We start from the raw sequence: 9541 nt of genomic DNA, 5'->3' as shown, positions 1-9541 counted from the left end.
TACTTTCCCGAGGACCCGGACAGACCTTCTCTTCTCAGGCACTTCGCCTCTGCCCGGGCAATCATCATAGCCCGGGCCCTAGCACAAATACCCGGGTAACCTACTACCCGGGCCACCTCGAGAATTGCACCACACTTGATTGTGATTGATACATGTTGTCTATTCTATCAGAACCACTTGTGCTTGGAGTGTCCTAGAAGTCATCAGAAGCTATAAGCATGGGTAACCGATTTGACATATTTAGTAGGTGGCTCTGGAATCGAGGTACCTACCCCATTTTCTACTATAAATAGCAGGTATTAATGTCATTTATAGATTCTGAAATCCTTCAACTCTCAAGCACTTACATATTTTCTCAAATATTGCTTGTGTTCATCTGAAAACCTGTTGACTTTAACATCGGAGTGGCTACGTCGGACACCCCTCCGGCGTCCCATTCACGAGTTTTTTTCTTAGTTACAGGTGTTGTTGCAACCATTACCTTCACTCAAATTCCCAAACACTATAAATTACTGATTTGATCTGATTAAACCCCTTACCCAGCTCATCCATTTCAGCAAGGTCGTATCATTGGCGTCGTCTGTGGGAAATCGAGATTAAGACGTTGATATGGCTCGTACAAGAAGAACTAACCAAGATAATTCTCGGGCCCATGAAGAGGAGGGGCAGACTTCGAGACAAGGTGGTGTTCATAACACCGGACCAAATCTCATTTCCATGACCTCGGTAGAGTTGAAAAAAATTATATCCGATGCGGTAAAGCAAGCTATGTCCAGGAAAGAAGTTTCTCAGCATGTTACACCACCCGGAGATAGACAGGAGCATGAACATGAGCAGGAGCAGGAGTTGAGGGAGGAGGAGGAAGTGAGAGGAGAAGACGAGGAATCCAGCGCCGGGTCAAAATCCCCGACTATGGCAGAAGAATTGCTGGAGTTAAGGCAGAAGATGAAGGTCCTGGAAGGACAGTTGGAGAGTCGGAGCACTTCCCGAGCAGTCACCAGAGGATGCTCATTTGCTGATATTATTGTCCAAGAACCTCTTCCCGGGAATTTCAAGTCCGCCAAAGTAAAAGATTATGATGGCAATGCAGACCCCGAGGAGCACCTGGCCAGGTTTGAGAATATGGTCATGTTGCACTGTTACACTGATCGAATCAAGTGTAAGGTGTTTCTGACAACATTGGTGGATTCGGCTCAAAGATGGTTTGAGGGTTTGGCTCCTCAAAGTATTAGTTCTTTCAAAGACTTCCAAAAGGTGTTTTCACACCATTTCAGCAGCAGTAAAAAGTACAAAAGACTGCTTTCAGTCTCTTTGAAGTTAAGCAGAGCCCGGAAGAGAGTTTGAGGACTTACATCATAAGCTTTAATAGAGTGGCTCTTGACGTTCCTACTTGTGCCAATGAGACAAAGACGACTGCATTCACCCAAGGCTTGAGGGAGGGTGAACTTTTCAAGTCATTTACTAAGAAAGTGCCCGGGAACTTTGAGGATTTATTATCCCGGGCAGAAAATTACATCAATATGGAGGAAGCCCAGAAGCAGAAGAGAGAGGCTGTGAGGAAGGAAAGAGGAGATTGGGTATCTAAACCCGAGAAGAAGGGACAAAGAAGGGGTAATCCAGGGTATTTTCTCACCATGTGCCCCTCAAGATTGCCGAGAGAGGGAGATACAGGAATGCAGTAGAGATCTGACCCCGGATTATCAACTATCCCGGCCCGAGAAGAGAGGATTCTGTACTCTCCACAAAGTCTGCTACCACAACACCGAGGACTGTAAAACATTGAAGGGAGACTATGACCTACCTCCCACCACGGGACCTAGTCAAGCCAACAAGAGACCAAGATTGCTACCTTGGACATCTCGGCAGCCAGGATCTAGTGCCCGGGGAGGAGATGTAAGGGGAAATGTAAGGAATGAGCCCGGGAGAAGGAGGGAGCCCGAGCCCGAGAGAAAGAAGAATTTGCCCCCTGCCATGGGGTTAATCAAAATGATTTCTGTAGGATCCACTGATGTTGACTCTAACCGGGCGAGGAAATCCAGGAGTAGGAGGGACTGCATGGAGGTGGAAGGGATGAGGGGAAATGAGGCGGTGATCAGTTTCGGCTCAGAAGATTTAAATGGATGAATCTGCCCCACAATGATGCCCTGGTTATCCAAGCTCAGGTGGCAAATTATGACATTTTGAGGGTCTTTATTGACTCGGGCAGCTCAGTAAATGTAATTTTTAAAGATGCCTTTGTGCAGATGGATTTGCAGGGTTATCATTTAGAAGCTGTGGAAACTGCACTCTTTGGCTTTGCTGGCCATGTGGTTTACCCGAAAGGAGAGATTGTCTTGATGCTAACCCTAGGCTCCCACGATCTCAAAAAGACAGTGATGACATATTTCACTGTAGTGGACTCCCCATCTTCATATAACATCATTCTGGGGAGGCCGGCTATGAATGAGCTAAGGGCTGTAGCATCCACCTACCACCAAAAGATAAAATTTCCTGTGGGAGCCCGGGTAGGAGAAGTTCGGGGAGACCAACCTTATTCCCGAAAATGCTATGTGGAAGCAATTCGGGCTGATCAGAGTAAAACTAGGAGGGAAGGAAAGAAAGCAAGAGTGGATGAAGGAAGAGGAAGAATAATGGAGAAGGAGAGGTACATTTTGTGGCAGAGGAGGAACAGGAGATGATATAGGTCGGACCAAGGTAGTAAATCCTGGTGGCTCGGGACCTCAGTACATCCACCGGGTTAGTCTGATCAATTGTTTAAAAGCTAATATTCATGCGTTTGCCTGGTCCCAACAGGATTTGACAAGGATCTCACCCCTGGTATCGGAGTATCAATTGAATATTCTCCCGAGATCTCACCGGTGAAGCAGAAGAAGAAACACTTTGGTCCTGAAAAGGACAAAGTTATTGATGAACAAGTGAAGGAGCTGCTGAAGGACCGGCCACATTCGAGAATTTCAATTTCCTACATGGCTTTCGAATGTGGTGCTGGTACATAAATCCACCGGGAAGTGGAGAATGTGTGTAGATTTCTGCGACCTCAACAAAGCTTGCCCTAAAGACTATTACCCCCTGCCCAGGATTGACCAACTGGTGGATTCCACCTCGGGTTTTGAACTGCTGAGTTTCATGGATGCTTACCAGGGATATCATCAAATTCCTTTGGCCAAGAGTGATCAAGATAAAGCCAGCTTCATCACCTCGGGAGGTACATTTTGCTATGTTGTAATGTCTTTCGGATTAAAGAATACAGGGGTTACTTACCAGTTTCTCATGAACCGAGTCTTTGAGAAACAGCTGGGCCGGAATGTGGAGGTATACGTGGATGATATCCTGGGCAAGTCTAAAGAGGTGGCGCATTTCATCGTTGATCTGGATGAAACATTTGCCACGCTAATGCATTACGAGATAAAGCTCAACCCTGTCAAATGCATTTTTGGTGCCAAGAGTGGCAAGTTTTTGGATTTCATAGTGACCGATCGGGGTATTGAGGTAAATAAGGAAAAAGTCAAATTCGTGTTGAGCATACCATCTCCCCGATCTGTCAAAGAAGTAGAGAAGCTGATCGGGAGGATTGCTTCTCTGTCTCGATTTATATCCCGGTCAGCACACAGGAGTAATCCCTTTTTTCAGGTTCTAAGAAAGGCCCAACAATTCGGGTGGGATGAGAAATGTGAACAGGCCTTCCAGGATTTGAAGATTCACCTTGCAGAGCTCTCTGTATTGGTGAAGCCGGAGCCCGGGGAAAAACTATTCATTTATCTATCTACTACAGAGTATGCTGTCAGCTCGATTCTAATAAGAGAAGAAGGCTCTGATCAAAATCCTGTCTACTATGTCAGCCATGCTCTGAGAGGCCCTGAGCTCCGTTACAGTGAAATAGAGAAGATTGCTTTGGCCTTGATCATGATCGCCCGGAAGCTACGACCCTACTTCCTGTCACATCAAATTATTGTTCTCACCAATAGTCCTCTTGGCAGGATCATGACTCATTCAGAAGTATCCGAGCGGATGATCAAGTTGACAGTAGAGTTGGGAGAATATGACATTGAATACAAGCCTCGGGTTGCCATCAAAGCGCAAGCCTTATCAGATTTCTTATCCGAAATGGTGCAACCTGAGGAAGAAGAAGTATGGAGAGTGTTTGTGGATGGGCGTCTAGCCTTGCTGGTTGTGGAGTAAGGGTCGTAATAATATCTCCCCCGGGAGAAAAGATTAAATTGACATTAAGAATTGATTCCCGGGTAACCAATAATGAGGTTGAGTATGAAGCTGTCCTCGCCGGTATCCGAGCTGCCCGGATTATTCTGTACTCTTATTCACAATTAATCACTCAACAGATAAAAGGCGTTTATGAAGCTAAGGATGACAGGATGATCAAATATCTACAGCTCATTCGAGCCCAAGCAGAAACCTTTATGGATTGGAGTATTGAACAAATACCCCGGGAGAAGAATGGAGAGGCTGATGCTCTAGCAAAAATGGCTGCTTCACTATCAGAAAGTTAGTACCCGAGAAGTCTTGCATGTTTCCCGGTTGGTCCTTTCTATTGAAGAAAAAACATTATCAACATTAGAGAATTCCTGGATGACACCTCTGATAAAGTTCATTGTGAACAATGAATTACCCGAGGATAAAGCCCGAGCTCAAAAGATTAAGAGACAAGCTCCCAAGTTTGTTCTCTTAAATAATATCTTGTACAGGAGATCATTCCAGGGACCATTATTAAAATTCTTATATGAGGAAGAAGTGGATTATGTCCTCCGGGAAATTCATGAAGGATGTTGTGCTGAACACCTCGGAAGAATATCTTTGGCCCGGAAGACAATGCTTGCCGGGTTCTGGTGGCCAACTCTTAGCCAAGATTCTACCCGAGTGGAACAGGCTTGTGAAGGGTGCCAACACCACTCAAATTTTCAACATATCCCGGCCACTCTTATGAAGCCTGTTTGGGCATCTTGTCCCTTTGATCAATGGGGTATGGATATTGTGGGACCCTTCCCAATTGCCCGGGCTCAGAAGAAATTCTTGCTAATAGCTGTTGACTATTTTTCCAAGTGGTTAGAAGCTGAACCCTTGGCTAAGATCACTGAGCAGGAAGTTTTGAAATTTCTGTGGAAGAACATAGTATGCCGGTTTGGAGTACCCAGAAGACTGATCTCAGATAATGGAAGACAGTTTCAGGGCAAAGAGATTACATCATGGTGCCGAGAAATGAAGATCACTCAGTCTTTCACCTCTGTTGCTTATCCTCAAGCTAATGGCCAAACAGAGGTTGTCAATAGAATTATTGTAAAAGCACTGAAAACCAGGCTACAAGGCAAAGGAAAGGACTGGGTGGGAGAATTGCCCAGTGTTCTCTTGGCATATAGAACCACTCCCCGAGCACCTACTCAAGAAACTTCTTTTAACTTGGTATATGGTTCTGAAGCAGTCCTTCCAGTGGAAATTGGGCAAACATCTTCCCGGGTAGAATCTTACCCGGATGAGAATGATCAAAGCCGGGCTATGGAGTTGGATTTGGTGGAAGAAAAGAGAGATCGAGCATTCATTCGAATGGAAGCATATTGAAGCCGGGTTATGAAATCATATAACAGGAAGGTCCGGATCCGATACTTCCAAGTAGGGGATTTAGTCATGAAGAAAGTCAATCCTGCCGGGGATGTTGGGAAGTTGGAAGCACGGTAGGAAGAACCCTATAAGATCACCCGAAGGGTCAGTACGGGATCTTTTTTATCTGGAAGATGCCAAGGGCCGTCTTCTTAAAACGCTTTGGAATGTATTTAATTTGAAAAAAGTACTATGCATGACATATGTAATTATTTGATGGAATAAATAAATGAAAGATCTAGTTTTCTCAGAGAAAAAGTGTTATGAATGTTTCTTTTATCTTATCATGGGAGGTACTAGGCCCCCGTTATTAAAGAAAATCCCAGGGCACTACACCCTGGCTTGGGGTACCACACCTCGATCATTCCTAAGTCCCGAGACATGCTCTCCGGCCCAAGGTCCCGTACCTTTGTTCTTAAAAGCCCAGGGCACTACACCCTGGCTCGGGGCACCACACCTCGACCATTCCCAAGTCCCGGGACATGCTCCCCAGCCCAAGGCTCCGTACCTTGGTTCTTAAAAAGAACAGGGCACTGCACCCTGGCTCGGGGCACCACACCTCGACCATTCCCAAGTCCCGGGACATGCTCCCTGGCCCAAGGCTCCGTACCTTGGTTCTTAAAAAGCCCAAGGGCACTACACCATGGCTCAGGGCACCACACCTCGACCATCCCCAAGTTCCGGGACATACTCCCCGGCTCAAGGCTCCGTACCTTGGTTCTAAAAAAGCCCAGGGCACTACATCCTGGCTCGGGGCACCACACCTCGACCATTCCCAAGTCCCGGGACATGTTCCCCGGCCCAAGGTTTCTATACGCTGACCATTCATACAATGCAAAGTTTTTATACCTTAAAAAGGTTTATATCTTGAGCATTTATGAAAATACAAGGATTATTATTCGGATTCAAAAGCTTAGCAGACCGGCCACTTACTAAGGTTCCCGGTTATTTCTCAAACACTTTGAAATTTTAGACTTATTGAGACATGAACATTGTGATTATGTTAGAAAACCGGGTGCTGAATATATGGCAAGTTGTTATTACTATAAAAATGAAAGGAAAGTAAATATTCATTAATGAGGGCTCGGAGGCCAATAACTACAAAAGAAAAAAGTACAAAAATTACAATCCTATTCTAAGTTTACTGCATTGGATTGTTCCCCGACCTCCTCGGGAGCTTTCTCAGCCTCTTTTTCAGCAGCATCGTCTTAGGAAGGGAAGTCAATGGCCTTATCGATATCCGGGAAGCCTTCCTTGCCCACAGGAATCAGACCCTCTTCCTCAAACTGCTCCCGACAGTTCTCAAAGCCGACTTTGAAGTAGTTATATGCTCTATCTTCAACAGCCGCTTGGAATTCCGCAGATTGAAGGAAGACCGTCCTCCATTCCTCTTGGGTCAGCTGTAAGAGTCTGAGCTTATCCTCAGCAACAATAGCCCGATGTTGCTGTGTGCTGGCCTCGTCCTCAAGATAATGAACCCGGGATTCCAGGAAACATAATTTGCCTTTGAAAGGTTTCCTCCCGGGCCATGTCTTCGTCCAGGGCAATCTGAGTAGAGGCCAATTGTTGATTGGCCATTTCTAGGGAAGCTTGAAGACCGGCAGTCTTCTCCTCGTGTAGCTTCTGAACCCGAGCAATTTCTCCTTGAAGATGGTCATGGATTTCTTGAGCAGCCCGGGCTTGCTGACCTTTCTTTGTGGCCACTGCCACCACCTCTTCAAAGACCGAGACTATCATCTGGGCAGCCTGAACAAAAAAAAAGTTTTTTTAAAAAAACAAGAGAGAGAAAAGAAAAAGATAGAGCATAAGAGCTTACAGACAGAAGCCGGTTTGATCCCTCCAGGAACCTAACGCTGGCAGGAGCACTCTTCAAGAATACCGCCTCAGCAGGGCTGAGTATCTGCTTGAGGCGCTTAACACAAGTGGCAGTAGCCCCCTCAAAAAAGATGTTAGCCTGGGTAGGCTGATCCGTTTGAGGGAGCTCTTGGCCGGGTTCACTTGAGGGTTGTTGGCGAAGGGAAGTTGACTGAACTGTCCGGGAAGTGCCCTGGCCGCCTTCAAGGACGATCAGCTCGGGGGAGGTGACAGCTTTTCTTTTCCTCTGACTAAGAGGAATGAGATCCTCAGGCTTCCTCCACAGTCTCGTCACCACCCGAGGCCCGAGCCCTTCTTGATCCTGGGGAGTGTTGTCCCGGGAAACTTCCACTCTCGAGGCTGCTTCCTCCTCGGCCTGCCTCCTCTCTTCTTCAGCAGCTGCTCGGAGAGCTGCCATTTTCTTCTCCTGAGCCGCTTTCTCAACTGCCCGCTTTCTGGCAAAAGCTGCCTGCATCTCGGAGTTAACTGCATAAAGAGGAGACAGGGTTATGACAAATTAAAATGAGCAAAATAAGGGAATAAAGGAGACATAGAAGAGAAAGGAAGTACCGGGTTGAGAGCCCGAGCCCGCCACCTCGTCAATCACCTGGTCCAAGGGGTCCTCAGCCCGGGAACTCAACCCACATGCCACTAAATTTTCGTCCGATATGAGGGCTGAAGAGGAGTACTTACGCCTCTCCACCAATCTTTGACTCACAAGAAAGGGCTCCTCAAATTTGTAGGATTGGGGAAGGGCAGGTTGTTGGGGAAGGGAAGGGAGAAACCCGGTTAGACAGGAAAGAGGACCCGGGAGTTGGATATAAAAAATCTTCCTTTCCATCAGTTTTGAGATGAAGGGATGTCATCAAGGAATCGGGCGTTTAGCCGGGCAGTCATGGAAAATGCATTATCCCCAAGCCGGCAAGAGAAGTAATAATGAAGGATGAGGGGGGTGATGAGAAGATTATTCATTTTAAAAAAGACATAGGCCGAGGCCATAATCATGAAAGAATTGGGATGAAGTTGGTTAACAGGCACACCAAAAAATTTGGCGACCTCAGTATAAAAAGAAAGGAGGGGAAATCAGAGACCATTTCTAACCTGGTCCCGGAAGAAGGTGGTGTATCCGGGGGGAGGGTGATCTGCCCGATCAGAGGGACCGAGAATCAGAATGGAGAGATTAGGGAGGATAGACCCCTAACCCGGAGCTCCTCGTCTGCCCTAGAGCGCAAAGTGCTGCTCAAAGAGGAAAACCAAGGAATGCCCAAGGTCTCGGTTGGAGGAGGGCTCGAAGCCCGAGCTTTGCCTTTGCCCTTGCTCTTGGCAAGAGCTCGGGAGTGGCTAGAAGTGGAAGCTTTCGAAAAAGTTGGTTTGGTTTGATGGGCTGAAGGTTTTTTAGGAGGCTGAGTAATGGAGCGGCGAGGTGGAGACGGAGGGGAATCATAGCGCAGCGCGGCGGACTCGTCACTAGGCGAGCCTCGCGCATTGGCTCCTGAAGTCAAAGAGGTAGAGTCAGACATAGTTCGAAAGAGAAAAACTTGCAAGTTTTTGGGAGGAGAAACGGTAGTGGATCGTCGGAGTCGAGTATTTTGCGCCAAAGAGCTTCGAGAAAAAACTTTTGCAAGGGCTTCGCCGAGAGTATGAATTTGAAAGTGATTTTTGAAAAATAGGAGAGTTACTATATATAAGAGGAAGGAATCAATTTCCACCATTGATCTAAATCAGATCGAACGATCAGGATGGATCTAGGAAATTGTGCAGGCAGATGAAAGGGCGTGTACGGATATCGAGGAGACATGCTCATTATTGCCTTGGAATATGAAACGATTTTCGGCGGTATAAATGCTAAAGCATGGGTAATAATGACACCCCTTGGACTACCTGGGAATACTAAACGACACAACATCCAAAGCCCAGGAGATTTGAGGACCCGGCATCTTATCCCAAAGCCCGGGAGATTTGAGACCCCAGCATCTTATCCCAAAGTCCGGGAGATTTGAGGCCCCGACACCTTATCCCAAAGCCCAGGTGGTATCAGACCCCGGTATCTCATTCCATCCATGGAATATTTGAAGCCCCG

The sequence above is a fragment of the Primulina tabacum genome, chromosome 8 (assembly GCF_025594145.1).
Source record: "Primulina tabacum isolate GXHZ01 chromosome 8, ASM2559414v2, whole genome shotgun sequence".
Classification (NCBI taxonomy): Eukaryota; Viridiplantae; Streptophyta; class Magnoliopsida; order Lamiales; family Gesneriaceae; genus Primulina; species Primulina tabacum.
The sequence above is the reverse complement of the archived record's forward strand: the minus strand, read 5'-3'. Positions refer to the sequence as shown.